Below are 19,793 nucleotides of genomic sequence, written 5' to 3' on the forward strand. Positions count from 1 at the left end.
CTGAATATTGTTGGTCATGGTAGAGTCAAGATTAGATTCCCTGATGGTAGAGTGATAGGGATTGATGGTGCATTGCATATCCCTCGTTTAGCAAGAAACCTACTTTCAGTTAACAAACTTGGTGATGTGGGTGTGCAAATTATTTTCTCGAGTGATGGATGCAAGATGAAAAGAGGTTCTATGGTACTTGCTAAGGGTGTTAGGATGAGCACCTTGTATAGGTTGGATGCATGCACAATTCAATGCAATAGCGCTTCTATGAAGTCCAAGAAATAGGCTTTAGATTCTTCATTGTCACTAGCAGACCAAGAAAAGAAGAAGACCATCGTTTCTACATTTGATGGTCGTGCTTTTTGGGTACCTAAGGGTGCTAATACTTTGGAGATGAAGCTCCCTATTGAGAAGACAATATTATGGCACCAAAGACTTGGTCACATTGGTGAGAAGGGTCTTAGAGCCCTAAAAAATAAGAGCCTTGTTGAAGGCCTTGATGATTGTAATATGAAGTTTGACTTTTGCGAACATTGTATTTATGGTAAACAACATCGTGTTTCCTTTTATTCTAGTTCTCATAAGTCTTTTGGGGTTTTGGATTATATTTATTCATATTTGTTTGGTCCAGTTAACGTTCCTTTGATATCTAGATCTTTGTATTTTGTCTCATTCATAGATGATTATAGTAGGACATCTGTGTATTTCCTCATCAGTAAATCTAAAGTTTTAGTAAGTTCAAGGAATTTAAATCCTTGGTTGAAAATTAGATTGGTAGAAAAAATTAAGTGTTTGAGGACTGATAATGGTGGTGAGTTTTGTTTATCGAAATTTGATAGGCTTTGTAAGGATCATGGAATTGAGAGACATAAGACAACTCCATACACTCCACAACAAAATGGAGTTGCAAAGATGATGAAAAGAACATTGATGGAGAGGGCTAGGAGTATGTTGAGTGGTGTAGGTCTTGAACAAATTTTTTGGGCTGAAGTGGTAGCCATTGCATGTTATTTAATTAACATGTCTCCTACTTTAGCACTTGTTGAGAAGATGCCCATGGAAGTGTGGTCTAATAAGAAACTTCCTTTGAGACACCTCAGAGTCTTTAGTTGTGAGACATATGCTCATGTGCCAAGTGTAAAAAGATCAAACTTGGAGAACAAGTCATTTAAGTGTATCTTCATTGGCTATGGTGTCGGTGTGAATGGTTACAAGCTTTGGGATCCAGTTGTAGAGAAGGTGCTCTATAGTAGAAGTTTTATATTTTGTGAGCTAAAACCTTCCATAGTTCTTTTGCAGCCAGAGAAGGAAGAGAAGCAAAGAAAGGAAGTAGTTCATTTTCCTACTACCTCTAAGGGAGAAGAATTGCGAGCTCCTAATAGACCTGAGAATGAGGAGAGCTTAAGTAGCTCTGAAAGTTTTGAAGAAGAGAAAGAACCCGAACCTCAAACTTTGAGGAGGTCTACTCACAATAGAAAATGACCTGATAGATTTGGTTATTCACCTAAGAGGTTTGGATATTCTTTATTGGGTTCCAATTGTATATTGCTTTGATTTATAACACTGATGGGCCTAGGACTGTTAGAGAGGTTATGGGTATGAATGATGTAGATTCCTGGATAGAAGCCATGAATGAAGAATGAAATCATTGAAGAAGAATGCTCCATGGGATTTGGTACCTCTGTCTGAAGGACAAAAATCTATTGGATGTAAATGGGTGTTCAAGAAGAAAGTGGGTCCAAATGACAATGTTGAGAAGTATAAGGCACAGTTGGTTGTGAAGGGCTATTCACAAGTGGAGGGAATTGATTATGGTGAAATATTCTCTCCTATAGCAAAGCTGGCATCCATTGGATAATTGTTATCTCTTGCAACAACTTATGATTTTGAAGTTGAGCAAATGGATGTGAAGACAACATTTCTTCATGGTGATTTGAAGGAGAAAATTTATATGCCACAACCAAAGCATTTTGTTGAAAAAGGTAAATAAAATCTTGTTTGTAAGTTGAAGAAATCTCTATATGGTTTGAAACAATCTCCTAGAATGTGGTATCAAAAGTTTGACACCTATGTGTTGTCCTTGGGATTTTTGAGATCTAAATCTTACCATTGTGTATATTATAAATCTGAAAATGGTCACATTCTTATCATAGTCTTGTATGTGGATGATATGTTATTTATTGGGAATGGTAAAAGAATGATTTCATGTTTGAAGTCTCAGTTAGTAGCATAGTTTGAGATAAAAGATCTAGGCACAGCTAGATATATTCTTGGGATTGAGATCATTAGAGATAGAGCTAGCAAAAAGCTTTGGATGAGCCAGAGGAAGTATGTTAACTTTGTGTTGGAGAAATTCAGCACAACAACTTGCAAGTAGTTAGTTGTTCCAATGCTACATGGAACAAAGCTATCTAAGGAGGATTGTCCAAAATTTCCTGCAGAGATGGAGGACATGTCTCGAGTACCTTATGCAAGTGCTGTTGGCAGTTTGATGTATGCTATGGTCTGTACAAGACCAGACATTGCCCAAGTAGTGGGAGTTCTTAGTTGATATATGACTAATCCTGGAAGGGTGCATTGGGATGTAGTTAAGAGAATGTTTAGATATTTGAGAGGCACATCTGAGTATTGCTTGTATTTTCAAGGTAACTCTTCTATATCTCCTCTTTCTATTTGAATTCGTGGATATGTAGATTCAGATTGGGCAGGTGACATTGATAGCAGAAGATCCAATAGTGGATATGTTTTTATGAAGTTTGGTGGTGCAATTAGTTGGATGAGTAAGCGACAGGCTATAGCTACTTTGTCCACTACAAAAGCAGAGTACATGGCAGCTACTCATGCTTCTAAAGAGGCCATTTCGCTTAAGAGATTGTGTTCTGATATTGGTTTTGATGTAGGACATATTACTATCTATTGTGATAGCCAAAGTGCTATCTCTTTAACAAAGAATGCTACTTTCCATGCCAGAACAAAGCATATTGATGTACAATATCATTTTTTTTGTGATATGGTGGAAGATGGAAAGGTGAAGTTAGAAAAGGTTGCGACTTTGGAGAATGTTGCAGATGCATTGACAAAGCCAGTGAACACAGAGAAGTTTAGATGGTGTGTTGGATATATGGGCCTTGGGGCTTGTGTTGTGATACAATAACTCCTATACGGTCTTCATCAAGTGGGACATTATTGGGATAAGGTGACTCAACCTTACCATGATTTATTGTTTTATTTGTGCTTTCATGGAAAGTTGCTAAATAAAATTGGATTCTTCCACAAGAAAAGATTTGGAGTAGAAAAATAGAAAGCTTCTATTTTTTGGTGATTTATTTTATAATGCTTTGTTTTTATGCAAGGGTTGTGCATAAGGAAGCTTCTAAAAAAAATTATAGATGTGTTGAATGTAGACGCTTTAGAAATTGTTTCCTTTTGTACAAAAACTCTATAAGTACAAGGAATTATTGTAGAGAATCATGAGAGTGAGAGCATTGTTTGAAGAGCGTTGTTATGCTGCCAAAATTGTTCTAGATTTGATATCACAGCTAAATACTCTTGGAGAGTTGTGGCTCTATAAATTGTATTGTAACTGTTGTTGCTAATAATATAGTTGAGTTTGGCTTTGTCGTGGTGGGTTTTTTCCTGAGAAGGGTTTCTCACGTATATCTTATGTTCTATATTTATTAGTTTAATCTCTCTATATGTATTTGTTTAGCTTGCAGTAGTTTAAGTTTTTATGAGATAAATTTCAACATGACCTCTTCAGTTAGATTTAGCATTTAGAAGCGTTTCAACACTTAGGCTTCCTTTCAACATTCTAAAAACAATAAGAATTTTTTCCCATAAAAAGATAACATTATATAATAGATTTTAGAGACAAGTGTTAATTTCTTATAAGCCAGTTACAGATCAATTGCACAATAAATTCAAAAAAAGAAACCCAATCTGATTTATAACAATTAAGAGTCTAGGTTAATCAATAGAAGCAAATACTGGAAGCAAAATAACAAAAGCCAATAAGATATAAACAATAACACAAATATACCCATGAAACTCTAGTTTGGGGAAAAAGCCACAACTATTAGATCTTCTATTCAGCCTAACAACAAACCTTCTCTTCCAAAATACAATAGAGTTTTCTACAACAATTTTACATATATAGAGCTCAACTATTTTACTTAGCAAGCAAGGAAAGAAAATTTCCTTGCTTTCTTTGGCTTTAAAACACATAAAATCACTCCTACTTTATGCAACCTCACAAACTCATAATTATCTTATTTAAAGAATAAAAACTAAAGTTGTTGCTAAACATCCAACTCAAGTTGCTCTAAAAAAACTCCACCTTCCAAGCTACATAGAAAAATAAAAATCAACACACCCTCTTAGCAAGGAAGGCATTCTCCACAACACCTAACTTATCCTTGAAGAATACAAACTTATTCTTCACCAAAGCCTTTATCAGGATGTTTGCTATCTGTTGTTCTATAGGAATGTATCGAAGTTTCACTATCTCCTTCTCCACACAATCTTTGATGAAGTGGTACTTGATCTCAATGTGCTTGGACTTGTCATGAAACACTAGATAATCAAAAAGTTTGATGCAACTCTGATTATCACAATAAATGGTTGTAGGATCTAGCTTCTGATCAAAGAGCCCAACTAGAAGTTTACGAAGCCAAACAACCTCACATGTAGCCATAGTGACAGCTATATACTCGACCTCTACAGGACTTTGTGCAACTGACTTTTGTTTCTAGTTGTACTTGGAGAAAACTCCTGATCCCAAACTGAAACTACATCTTGAAGTGCTCTTCTTTTTTACTGTATTGTATGCCCAATCTATATAAGTAAACCCCTCAAGCTTCACTCCATCTTGGTGAACATATTTTAGCCCAAAATCAATTGTGTCTCAAAGATATCTCAAAAGATGCTTTGCAACTATCCAATGAACACATTTAGGTTCCACCACAAACTAACTAAGAGAGTTCATTGCAAAAAAAATGTCTGGCCTAGTGTTAACCAAATACATAAGAGAGCTTATCAACTATTTGTATAAAGTAGGGTCCACAAAAACTGATATGGAAGTTTAATCTTCCTCCAATTTGTCACAAGTGGTGTTGACACGGGCTTGCAATTATCCATCCTGAATCACTTCAAGATATCAATTAAGTATTTCCCCTGTCCAAGGAATATCTCTCCCTCTTTCTGCCACAACTCCAATCCTATAAAGTAGTGTATCAACCCCAAATCCTTCATCCCAAACTCTCCTACAAGCTCTCGCTTGTAATGTGATATGAGCCCCTTTGTCCCTGTAAGAAATAAGTCATCAACATACAATAGTAGTATGAGAAATTCACCCTTCACCTTAACATAGTACAAGTTCAAATCTTCTTCACTGTTAATGAAGCCCACACTGTGTAAGTAACTATCAATACATGAATACCATGCCCTAGGAGCTTGCTTGAGTTGATGCAGGGAGGTTGTGAGTAACTAAGGCCAAAAGGCACACTCAGCTACCCAAACCACCATGCAAGAGTTAACACAATAGAAGTAAACACAAAGAGAACAACACCATAGAGAGAGAAAACAACATTCTTTATTGATTCATGAAAATATCATCATACATTCCCAACTGTAAGGCCTTTTGGGTTACAACCAAATACAAAATAAATTGAAATCCAAGATCCAACTTCAAGTTTGGATTTCCATCAATCATCTACCTTGAATTATCTCCCCAAAATTATGATTAAGACTCTACCCAAGACCCCTACTTATACTAGTCTAAGCCACAAGTCATCCCATAATGCTAAAAACTAAAACTAAAGACTTGAAGAGCCACAAGTCGGCCTACATCAACAATTAAATGTCCAAAAATTGATATTCGAGAAAAATCTTGATATCTCTTAGCTTTGAATGAATTAAAACTCACGCTTCGAACTGTGCATAGTAATTTAGGTCCTCTACAACCCCTTAAATATGAAAAGATTGATTCACCAAGGATAAGTGCCAATCCATCCCGAAAGTCAAGCACAAAAAACTATCGCGTAGAACTACCAAAAATTAATACTCTGGGAGAATCGCCATATCTCCCACCTGATGAGGAATTAGAACTTGCGCCTTTGACACAAGGAAGTAATCTAGTCCCTCTTGAATACTTGAAAATTGCATCCTCTCATTCATTGCACAAAATTAGTTACACAGTCTGCAACAGGCACCTAAAAACTAGAAAACACAGTTTCAACAAAACACAATTTCAACAGCAAGGTAAAAAATGAAAACATGCAGGATAGCAGTGCAACCTAGGAAAAATTGGGGTTGGAAGAAATTATTCTCTTGAATCATTGAGATGTCACAACTTGAGTTGAATCTAACTCAAATTAAGAAATTCATGAAGCATCTTCCATAGGTCTGTTCTTCCACTTCACTAGATATTCATAATAATCTTTTCCCCTTGTGCTCTCACCAACTCTCTAATCCAATATCTGTTCAACTTCTTCAATCTGCTTCTTAGGATAGTCCTCTGATACAATAATTTGATCATCTGACTCATGGTACTTGTATAAATCAACAACATTAACTATAGGAGATATATCCATGTCATCAGGTAACTCAATTTCATAAGTGTTTCCACTGTCAAACTTCTTTAAGATTTTACAAGGTCCAAACTTCTTCATCTTTAGCTTACTATATGTTCCAACCAGAAATCTTCCTTTGTTCAGATGGACCATCACCTCATCACCAACTTGAAAATCATGATGTCTCCTAGAATGATCAACATTCTCCTGATGATGGATCATGTAGTATGATCTGAAACGTTGATGACAAAAAAACTCACACAATCATGCCCAGAAATCAAATATGACAACATCCTCCTTATACTTCTGATTACTTTGTTCTATCCTCAACTTCACTTCCTTATGTAAAGATTTCATAAAATCAACAAATTCTTCTCCTACAACACTTCTCTTTTCTTCATTAGCAACATCTCTCAAATCTGATATACCTCTAAGTTGCATTCTAGTAACAATCTCAAAAGGTGTCTTCCCTGTACTCCTATTAATAGAATTATTATATGCAAATTCGACTTGTGCTAATACCATCTCCCAATTACTTGGCTTATTCCCAACTAAACATCTCAACAAATTACCCAAGCTTCTATTCACAACCTTTGTCTATCCATCTATCTATGGATGGAATGTAGAACTAAACTTCAACTCAGTACCCATCTTCTTCCACAAAGTCTTCCAAAAATAACCAACAAACTTATTGTCTCTGTCAAAAATTATACTTCTTGGTAGTCCATGCAATCTCATAATCTCTTTAAAGAAAAGTTCAACAACATGCCCAACATCCGAGGTCTTCTTACATGGTATGAATAAGCCATCTTAGAAAATATGTCCACTACAACAAATATGGAATCATACCCCTTCATTGTCTTAAGTAATCTAATAAAAAAATTCATACTGATGTCACTCCAAGGTTTCTCAGGAACAGTAATAGGTGTATATTAATCAATATTTTGACTCACTCCTTTTGCAACTTGACAAACTCCACAACTCTTTACAAATTTTTGAACATCCTTATACATTTGTGGCCAATAATACTTCTCTTTCAGCAAACTCAATGTCTTATCAATTCCAAAATATCTAGCCAATCCACCATTATACTTTTCCTTAATAAAATTCAACCTCATAAAACTTCTAGGAATACAGAATTGAATACCTTTGATAAAACATACCTTCTTGAATAAAATACTCATCATTACTTATGTGATCTGTCATATTTGGTGCTCTACACTCTCTCAATGCCTCATAAAAATTAGGATCAACATCATACAACTCTTTCATTTCATCAAAACCAAGAACTTCAACCTTCATTTCAGTCAACAAAGAACATCTTCTACTCAATGCATCAGAAACTTTGTTAGTAACTCCACTCTTGTGCTTAATTACAAATGTAAAATTTTGCAAATACTCAACCCACTTCATATGTCTCTGATTCAATTTATGTTGACTTCCCAAGTATTGTAAAGCTTTATGATCAGTATACAACACAAAATCCTAGAGATCAAATAATGTCTCCACTTCTTCAATGCTTGAGCAATAGCATAAATTCTTGATCATACACAGAATACTTCCTTTTAGCATTCAAATTTTCACTAAAGAAAACAACAAGTTTACTTTCTTGACTTAATACAACTCATATGCATTACCACTTGCATCACATTCAACTTGATATACTTTGTTGAAATCAGGCAAAGCCAATATAGGTAATTCAACAACCTTTTGTTTCAAAGACTCAAAACTCTTATCAGCTCCATGTGTCCACTTGAATTCCTTTTTATATCCCCTCATTGTTTCAGTCATAGCATTACAAACAACACTGAAATTCTTTATAATTTTTTTTGTAAAAACTAGTCAAACTATGAAATGGTCTTACCTCACCCACATTCTCAGGTGTAGGCCATTCCAAAATTGCTTTAACCTTCTCAGGATCCATCTTCAATCTATCATTTGAAATCACAAATCCAAAATACAAAATCTCCTCTTGCATAAAAAAATATTTTTTTAAAGATTAATCAACAACTTTTCCTCTTTCAACCTCTGCGATACTTGTCTAATATGCTCAAGATGTTCTTCCTTAGTCTTACTAAATATTAGAATGTCATCCATATAAACAGTCACAAACTTACCTAAGAATCTTTTCAAGATTTCATTCATCAACCTCATTAAGGTACTAGGTGCATTAGTCATACTAAAAGGCATAACCAACCATTCATACAAACCATCTTTTGTTTTGAAAGCAATCTTCCATTCATCACCTTCTTTAATTCAGATATGATGATAGCCACTCTTCAAATAAATCTTCGTTAAATACTTTGGTCCACTCAAGCAATCCATTATGTCATCCATCCTTGGCACAAGAAACTTATATTTCACTTTGATTTTGTTAATAGCTTTGGAATCAATACACATTCTCCATTCTTTTTAGGTGTTAATACAAGTACAACACTTGGAATCAAACTTTCTCTAATCAAACCTTTCTACAACTACTCATGCACTTGTTTGTTAAGTTATTCATTCTTTGTAGGTGTCATATATATGATGCTTTGTTTGGAAAACTAGCTCTCAAAATCAGATCCATACAATGACTTATATTCCTTACTGGCAGTAAACCATCAGGAATATCCTCAGCAACAATATCTTTATATTCATTTAGCAATTTTGTAATTTCTTCTAGTACTCAACTATCGCTACCAACTTCTTCTGCTTGGTCATTACTACCAATACTCGGTCCTCTAGGAACTATAGCAATAAAACTTGATTCTTCTTTACTTTCTTTTCAAATTGTTTTCCATTAACCATGGAAATTTTTATCACAATACAACTAACCTCATCTAGACTTTCAATCAAAGGCAGTAATATTTGTTTCTTCCCATTTACCGAAAGAGTATATTGATTCAATCTTCCATCATGTACAACATATCTATCATATTGCCAAGCTCTACCCAACAAAATTTGACAACAATCCATGGGCATAATATCACACAAAACTTCATCAAAGTAATGTCCAAATTTGAATTTCACAATACATTTCTCACTTACCAATATCTTATGCTCATCTTTGATCCATGAAACATGACAAGGTTTGGGATGTTTCAGCCTCTACAACTGTAACTTTATAACTAGCTCTTCTGATGCCAAATTTGTAGAACTTCCACTATCAATGATTACCTTGCATCATTTTCCATCCATCTTACATCTAGTCTTGAAAAGACTTCTTCTAAGGACAGGTTTCTCATCACTTCCCTTATTACATAAGGTTCTTCTCACCATCAGATTTTCTCTAGCCTCAGCTTCACTTGGTGAACTCTTAATGTCTCCTTGAATCACAACATTACTATTATTCTGTCCACTTTCAGAAGATCTACATTCAAAGGATCTATGCCCTTCTTTACCACATCTGAAACAATTACCACATAAATCACCTCTAGGATAAGAATTACCTCTTCCTTGGTAAGATCCAATACCTCCTCAGTATGAACTACCACCTTTCCACTTGGTCTTGTCTTTGTCATCATTCTTCCATTCAGACTTTCCTTTATCATGCACAGAATTGTCAGATTTGCCACTTTCTCCATAAGATCTACCTCTAACTCTTTGAAATCTACCACCGAGTGATCCCACAATAATTGGTTCCAATTTTTGACCAATTTTGACACTGAAATCAATATTTTTGCAACAAACGTCATGTTCAAGTGACTATATCTCCAAAACTATAAATAATTTCAAGATGACATAAACTAGTGATTTTGAGTCCTTTATTCCTACTTTGTAACCATATTTTTTAATCTAAAAAAAAAAATTTATTTATGTCAATTTTTTTTATCTCCTCCAAAAAGTGGTACATAATAAAATTCAATATTTTAAAAAGTGACAGTCCGTTTGACACACATAACTTTTTTTCTAGAAATGATAATGGAGTAATTCTTTCGGCGTTGGATTTGTAACATCAATATCCAGTGTCTGCATTTGGTTTGATTTATTTTTGATGAATATTGTATAGTTTATGAAGTTTTGAAGTGACATGAACCGTAATTTAGACATACGTTCTGCTTGACACAGATAATTTGAAGTCAATTTATCATAAACCATTTTTTTTTAATAGAAAGGTATCTCAATAAGCCAGTGCCTCCATATTTTTCAAAAATTTTTTAACCTAATTTACTAATTTTCTCGAGGTGTCAAAGTCGGTTGATGTTCAATCGGTAATGAACCTATAATGAGTTAAACTCATATTTGAAAGTCTTAATGATTAAATTATGTAATAAAATTATAGTCATTGGAAAGCTTGCTCCGAGCAACACATTTTGAAATTTTTTTATTTTACAGTAGGAGATCATTCTCCTGCAATTATGGCAGTCAAAAGAGCAAAAACAAAGAAAAAAGAAAAAAAGGTTAAAATTTTTGTGATTTTGCATGTTCGTGCGAACATGGCGTTCGCGCGAACGCGTTTACCATGTTCGCATGAACGTATGTTTGCGCGAACATACAAATCATGTTTGCGCAAACATATATATCACATATGTCCGCACGAACATACGAAATATGTTCGCGCGAACATGATTAAAAAAAAAGTTTGCGTGAACACAATAAGTGTGTTCGCGCGAACATATGGTAAACTCAATTTCTCATTTTGCAATTTTTTTCATTTTTGTTCATCCCACTAAAGTGGAACCCATTATTGTGGGTTCACCCCACCTCTACCTCTTTGTCTTTGTTCATGCTTCTTTGTCAAGATCTCCTCATCATTCAAGGCATATTGATATGCTTCTTCCACACTTCTAACTTCTCAAAAATTATTTCATCTTGAATTCCAAATCTCAATCCATTTCTGTACCTTGCAATTTTCTCAACATCATCATCCACATGTCTAGATGTGATGTCCAATCTATAGAATTCCTCGGTATACTCTTTCACAGTCATGTCCTTTTGTCTCAAATTTTGCATCTTCTTCAACAAGCTAACTTGGTAATCAACAAGAAGGCATTTTTTCTTTACCTTGTTCACCATCTTCAGCCATGTTTTGATCTTCTCCTTTCCTCTCCTTTGTTTATCAGTTTGCAAATGCTCCCACCACAGTGAGGCATGTCCTTTCAACCTAGTAACTGCAATATTCACCTTCCTATTATCAGGAGTGTTTTCATACTCAAAGAACTTCTCCATATCTGAGATCCAATCTAACACAACATTGGTATCCAATTTTCCATCATAAGGAACAACTTGTACAGTGGGCTTTGAATTTTCCCTAGACAACGCTCTCAACAATCTTTTCTCATCTTGATCTTCTTCAGGTTCTAGATTATGGTTTGGTGCTACTGCTTCATCATCACTTACATCATCAAGATGCGATCCTCTCCTTTGGGCTATCTTCATAGCATCTAATCTAGCTACAATTTGTCTCAATTGATCCAATATAGCATTATCGACATTTCCTCTGCCACGAACCATCTTTACAAATTAGGTTCTTGCAAGATCGTAACCCTCTACAAGTTATAGGTCAAATCCCCAGATCTGCCAGCCTACAACCAAATCTAAAATAGGGTTCTACATGATCGAATCACCACAAGGATGAACCTCAAGCTCTATTACCACCTGACACAAGGAGCCTAAGAGTAACTAAGGCCAAAAGGTACACTCAACTACCCAAACCACCATGCAAGAGTTAAAACAACGGAAGAAAACAAAAAGAGAACAACACTATAGAGAGAGAACAATATTATTTATTGATTCATGAAAATATCATCATACATGCCCAGCTATAAGGCCTTCTGGGTTACAACCAGATACAAAATACTTTCAAATCCAAGATCCAGCTTCAAGTTTATATTTCCATCAATCATCTACCCTTAATCATCTCCCCAAAATTATGATTAAGACTCTACCCAAGACCCCTAATTATAGTATTCTAAGTCACAAGTAAGCCTAGAATGCTAAAAACTAAAATTAAATATTTGAAGAGCCACAAGTCAACCAGCATCAACAATTAAATGTCTAGAAATTGATATTTGAGAAAAATCATGATATCTCTTAGCTCCAATTGAATTAGAACTCGTGCTTCAAACTATGCGTACTAATTTAGCTCTCTACAACCCCTTAAATGCGCAAAGGCTGATTCATCAAGGAAAAGTGTGCATCCATCCCGAAAGTCAAGCATAGGAAACTATTGCATAGAAATGCCAAAAATCGATACTTTGGGAGAATCTCCATATCTCCTAACTTATGAGGAATTAGAACTTGCGTCTTTGACACAAGGAAGTACTCTAGGCCCTCTTCAATTCTTGAAAAGTGAATTCTTTCATTCATTGCCAAAAATTAGTTACACAGTTTGCAATAGGTACCCATAAACTTGAAAATACACTTTCAGCAAAACACAGTTTCAACGACGAGGTAAAAATTGAAAACATGCAGGATAGCAGTGCAACCCAAGATGCTCCTACATCATGAGTCCATATAGTGCTCTTTCCAACCTGTAAACATGAGAATCCCTCCCATGTTGTTCAAATCCTTCAGGTTGCTCAATGTAAATTTCTTCCTTAATTACTCCATTGAGAAATGCAAATTTAACATCCATTTGGTGAATCTTCCACCCCATTTGTGCAGCTACAAAAATTATAACTCTATGGAAGAGTACTTGGCTAGTCATAGTCAATTCCTTCCTTTTGAGAAAACCCCTTATCCACAAGAAAAGCTTTGAACATTTCCACACTACCATCTGCAACATGCTTAATCTTATACAACCATCTTGAGCCCCCCATAGACTTCTCTTTTGATCATGGCCAACTTGTCAACCACTTGGTTAGCTTCCCAATACTTGTGAGCCACATAAGTATTATAAAATTCTTAAGGTGTTGAATGCAGTCTTCAATGATATTCATGATCATCCACGTAGGCTCATTCTTCTCATTAAGACAATCTATAATATTCTTTGAGTCTCCTTCCAACCAAAGGTTTTTGGCTCCCATGTCCCGAGCTTGTTTGATAGTTTGATGAGCTGCAGTTGCCTCTGCATAATGGTTAGTTTGCATGCCTAGAGGTGCTAACACAACAACAATCCCTTTTTTATGTGTATTTTTGATGATACCTCCCACCCCAGCCTTTGCTAGGTTGCCTTTGGCCACCCCATCAAAATTTGCTTTGTGCCAACCCTCGGGCAAGAGAGTCCATCTGCAATCTTTCCTCTTATTAGTATCCATATCCTTTGTGCTGAGAAGGGGGTTAAGACCTTTAATGGTAGAGTAGTTTTCTAACAAAGCGTTAAGGCTTTTGTGGAAGACAATTTTAGCATTAGTTTCTATCTACCTAAAAATTATGTTATTATGCTCTTTCCACACTCCCCAACAGACATGAGGCAAAGTCCATTTCCACAAGTCCTTGTTCCCATCCCCAAACAACCCATGGTGCCATTGTTCAAAGAGATCAGTAGTATTGTTAGGAAAACACTGGGTCATATTGAAAAAAGATAGGAAATAAGATTGGATATCTCTGGCAAAGTGGCAATGGATAAAGATATGATCCCCACTCTCACTATCGTTTTTACACAAAATGCATCTATTGGGCATCATGTTTCCCCTCTTCGTGAGGTTGTCCACTATCAAAATACAATTTTGGAGCATTATCGAGAAAAAATATTAATTTTGGGGATAAGACTTGGATACCAGGCATTAGCCCAAACAAGGGTAATACCTTTTTTTTGCATGGTCCCAGAGCCAGAGGCCACAGTGTAGTTGTCATCCTTTTTCTCCCCCCATATAATGAAATCCTTATTTTGGGACAAAGGTATATGCCTAACCATGTCCATCAATGGCTTAAGTTCTTGGGATATCTCAGTCAGATTAACCCACTCATTATTATCCCTATAGTCACTTACTCTGCACCCAAATCTTTCCATAGAAGAGTTTGCCCATCTATTAAATGGCTCTATGTTCCATAATGGCCCTTGTATTAGCTAGTCATTATGCAAATAATTAATGTTTTCACCATTACCTAGTTTCCATTTTGGTTTCTCAAATGCTATACTCTTTATCCTCATAATGCCATTCTAGATTTTAGATCCCCTTGGGTCAAGGTCCCTACTAATGAATTGTCTAAAATTGATATTAGTGGCATACCTGTCCTTCAAAATATCCCTCCATTCCCCTATGGTGTTAAAAATCCTCCATATCTGTTTAACTTGGAGGGCTCTATTGAACTGTTTCAAATTCCTAATCCCCAGTCCCCCTTGCTTTTTGAGTCTATAGATGGTCTCCCAAGCCACCAACAGATACTTCTTATTTCCATTAGTACCAGCCCACATGAAATTCCTCTGAATGGATTCCAAAGTATTAGCCTCCTTTAAAGGAATGAAGAAGAGGCTTAAAGCATAAGTTGGAAAGTTTTGCAAAGTAGATTTGATCAGAAGCACTTTTGCTGCCTTACTCAGGTTGATGCCTTTCCAACTCGCCAACTTTCTATTGAATCTATCAATGAGATTATTCCAAAAGAGGTCAGGAGGTTTGTTCCCCAAAGGAAGCCCCAAATAGGTGGAAGGGAGAGAACCAATATTAAGTTGGTGTGTTCAATTGGGAGTTGTTAAATTTACATCTGATATTTTTTTAATAGAGACAGAGGTATGCATCATCATGCATGTAACTACAGATTTAACACTTTTCAAGTCTAAGTCATTGTTTGTGTTATGATTCATTTTTCCTCTAATCATCCTAGTTAGTAGAGGTATCTATAGTTGCAAAAATAAAGAGGAAGTTGGGTGTGTGGCCTCCTACCTTGTACTTCAAAGCACATAACCAATCAATAGAAGTACCTAATAGTAGTAGCAATCTTCCAACTTGGAATGCAAATATTCAAAACAGGGGAAACAAATGATTCCACCAGCATACTATGAAATATTCTAAAGTATATTGAGATTGACTTTGAATCATAAATATAAAGGTCAAATTCACTTTGTTCAATGGTTGTCATTTCTAAAATCGCATGAGTCGATATTATTAGAAGTCAAAAATTGTTTGTCTTTTTCGAGTTGTGTCTTGAGCGTGAATTAGTTATTGGATGTGTATGCAAATTGCTATTTTACATCTATATGGATCACATTTCAAATCCCTGAGCAATAGTCTTGGTTTTGTATTTCCAACTATTCTGTAATCTTTGCAAATAACTATACCACTTGTACACCATTTGTTTGGCAAAATACCTATGAGACAAATACTAAAATATTGGGGATATTGATAGGTTGTATGACCCAAATATGAATTTATACAGTCTGTAAACAACCTTGAATCCTTAAAGACATATGGACAATTGAAAGACAATGGTACATTCATCCCAAATTGATATTGATATTAATGTTGAGGTTTTTCAATCATAAGGAAAGGTACACCTTGTTGCAAGTGAGATCGAACACACCAATGTTGTTCTTAGTTAAGATTTACATCAATTATTGGAGGTGAAATATTGCTATCAATTGATTATTTATAAGATTGAGATCCACAACGGTCTACTAGCTATTAGACAAAATTATCATAGTTGGTGAAATGAGTCTATTAAATTTAGGATAGAACAAAGTGACACTTTATAGTTGGAAAAACAAAATGGAGACATTGGCATGTCTAAAAAATGACCTTTTCTCAAAGGATTTTAACGATACATTTTATGGTAAATAGTTAAGAAACTTGAGAAAAGAACATGAAGTGGGAAATTGATTCTACATGATTGGTTTGCAGTTGAAATTTGTAAAGACTTTGGATGCTCTTCTTCCTGAATTGGAAGAATTGCAAGCATGTTTGTTCAAAATAGACTAGGCAGATTGTAGCCTCCTACAATTGTGCTTTATAGCCCTCAATGCTCACTTTGGTTCAACAAATATATATGGAGCATCCCCCTTAGATATGTTAGGCTTGCAGTGACTTCATGTCTCAGTGAGATTACACAATTAACTGCACCTATAGAAATATATAATGATGATGTGTTGAGGAAAGTTTTAAAGCATATTGTGAAAAGTTTTCATATGAATCTAGCTATTGTTATTGATAAAGGATACACAAACCTTAATATTGGTGAATTAAAGGTTGATATTGAAATATAGTTTGATGAGGATGATCTTATTCAAGTAGAGAGTAATAGAGTCTTCACACGATAAGAATTTGCTTGAAAATGATGACATAACAACAATCTTTTGCTTGTATATAAATCAATCAAATAGGGGGCATGAGGCCTACAATTACATTGATGACATCCTTGTGAGGAGTGATGAATCATTTGTCCTTTATGACTAAAAATCACTTATACATGGTAGTGATTTACAAGAACAATAAAAAATAGCATTTCAAGATGAAGGTGTTTTGGATTATCAACTAGAAAATGCATGCTAAAATGACCATAACTCTTTGAAGAAACAGTTGGAAGTTAATGATGATACAATTGTTGCAGCTTTGGTATATTATGATTAACTGCATAGGCACGCTAAAGATCTTCACAAGAAGGTTCAAACAAAAAATGACAAATTGGTATAGGAGGCGAGTCTTACATTTTTGACTTAGAAGAGGTCAAAACAACTTTTGAGACTTGAAAACCAAAATATTTATGTCTACTTTCAAACAGTGATCACATCATAGAGGTTGCTGAAATAAATGCTAAATAAATGAGGGAAAATATAATAAGGTAAATAAGGTCAATTGGGAGCTCAATGTTTCTCAAGAACATTGCGTGATACTAAAGTTACCCTTCAAGAAGCAAAATATAAGATTTTTGTCACTAATTTGGTCATGAACAAGAGAAAAGTGGAAGGACCAAGTTTTTCGAAGTAACTGAGGAACTTGATAGCATTCAACATATTCATGACTTGGATGGTTGCTCCAAGTTATTTTGGAACAACTAGAACATTAAAATGAGATGGAAAACATTCAACTGTTTAACAATTGTTTATTTGAGGTTGGATAGCTGCCCCCAAAAATTGTTGGAATTGCTAGAGCATTAAAATGAGATGGAAAAAATCAATTGGTTGACAATTGTTTATTTGATGTGGATGTTGATTTGACATTTGATAATCCACTTTTTGAGTTGAATGAGGAAGATATTTCCAATTCACATGGCGAGGATGAGATTGATTGTAGGATTTGGGGTCCACATACAATTACTAGGGATGAGCCTAAGTTACAAGACTAAAATGATGGGGTGATTTCCAAAGTTAGTATTGTTGCTCATTCTTCAATCAACTAATACATGGCTTCAAATTCTAGCTTGTACATGAGTTGGATGGGTTTTATGGTTCAAAAATTGGATAGATCTTGGTCGAGGTTTGATGAGAGTTGTATCTTGATAATAGGGAATGGGTTTTAGCCCCTTCCTTGCTCATGAAACCTAAATACTCAAGGGAATTTCAAATGAATGATGGTAGTATTAGCCTCCCTATCACCTTTATCATTGACTTCGTCTATTAAGCTGTTTGATTTCTACATCTGCAGTTTAGGATGGGCAGTATGCATTTCCACGAGATATCTCTTATAGTTATAGGGTTATCTAGTGTTAATAGCACCTTAAGACATTTCTATTCCCTCATATTTGATGGTCCAGATAGCTTGGTTGTTTGGCATCCTAGTATTAGTATGACTAATGCATTATTGATGTGGGGTAGTGATAAGTGGCTTCACCTTTTAGGGTATGGTTTTTTGTATCAAAGTAGCACAACAATAGGATAGAGTATCCCCTCGAGGTTGGTATGGGATCTAAGTATTTCAGTTACAATAGGCATATGCATATTTCTTGAGGGCAAGAAATCTTTGGGAAGGGAGGGTTGTAATGTCCCCTTCTTTTAGCAATTCTTTCTAGATATGTTGTTATCCCTATTCGCCATGATTCTGCAAGCTAACCAAGACAATACAAGGGTCAAGATGGAATTTGGCCTAGGCACTTTCACTTCTAGGCCAATTAGAGTTATTTTGACAAGGTCTCATGATGCTTACTATTTATAGTAAGTTAGTAGGGTTTAGTCTTTTGTCCTTTTTCAGTATTTGACTTGGAGCGTATTGCTAAGATCTTTTTGGCAAGCTCTTACACATGGTATTCTGATTTTGATTGATCATTTATTTTAATGGCAAAAGATTAAATCATCTATTATTATGCTACTTTAATATTAAAATGGATATATTAATTTAAAGTGGATTAATAAAAGACAAAGAAGAAATATGAAGAGATGGGCCAAAGAAATTGAAGAGTCAGAGGGATGTGTTACAAAATGGACTTTCATAGGCTCATTCTCTTCATGCTTGGATATGTGATGAATTTGTATTTTTTCTCTTGAAGAACTGGCTCAACTATTCATTTGGACATTTTTCCTATTGTTTTAGTTTGCAATCCATCTAGTTGGTGCATTTTCTTATGCGATCCTTAGGGTGTGGTCAATGCATCATGAAGACCCTATCACTAGCTTTGTAACTTGTTCTGATGTTTCTCAATAAAGTTATCTTAAGTTTGTTTTGGTCCTATACTAACATCTTGTTCTAACAGTCGAAGTGGCAATTGTAGCTCTTGATAAAGATACATGACATGCAATTCTTAACGACACATTGTTTTATGTTGCTATATGACTGATCGATCCTCTTTCGTGTTTGCATGGCCTATTATATCTATTTGGGGTGATTCTTATGGATTAGGGTCTTGACCTAACCGTTTAGAATACATTTTCTTTGTCATGGAGTTGATGATTGGATAAGCCAACTTATGGTTCATGATCTTGTAAATAAGTAGGGTATTTTTCTTGTTTAGAGAGAAGGATTGGGCAAAAGTAACTAGGATAACTAACATTTGTGAAGTAACATACTTTTGTGGCATGATCGACTGCAAATAGGTTGATGAAGGTAGTGAATGCATTTGACTTTGTAGCAGTTGCATATTGACAATAGCGATGTAATGTATGCATTTGTAGATCAATCTGGTGATAATCTAGTGATATTGTTTCCTTCGTTGATCATTTCTTATAGTTTGTTTAGGCATTTCCATTGTGGCATATTCAAGCTACAAGGTTAGACATCTCCTTTGGAGGTTCTCTTTCTTTGATTATGTCAAGAATGAGAGAATGATTCTTCCTTTGTTGATGGACAACCATCCAAGCGATACTATCAATAGGGTCCCCACCACATGCAACTATAACCCCATTTTAGGATTATTGGCACCAAGAATAGTGTTACAACAGTTGCCAACGGCTAGAGCAAATTGGGAGCTACAATTAGAGAAGGGTCTATACAACGAGAAGGGATT

Source organism: Cupressus sempervirens, chromosome 5 (genome assembly GCF_028749045.1).
Source record: "Cupressus sempervirens isolate cs-2001-9-10 chromosome 5, ASM2874904v1, whole genome shotgun sequence".
NCBI classification, from domain to species: domain Eukaryota; kingdom Viridiplantae; phylum Streptophyta; class Pinopsida; order Cupressales; family Cupressaceae; genus Cupressus; species Cupressus sempervirens.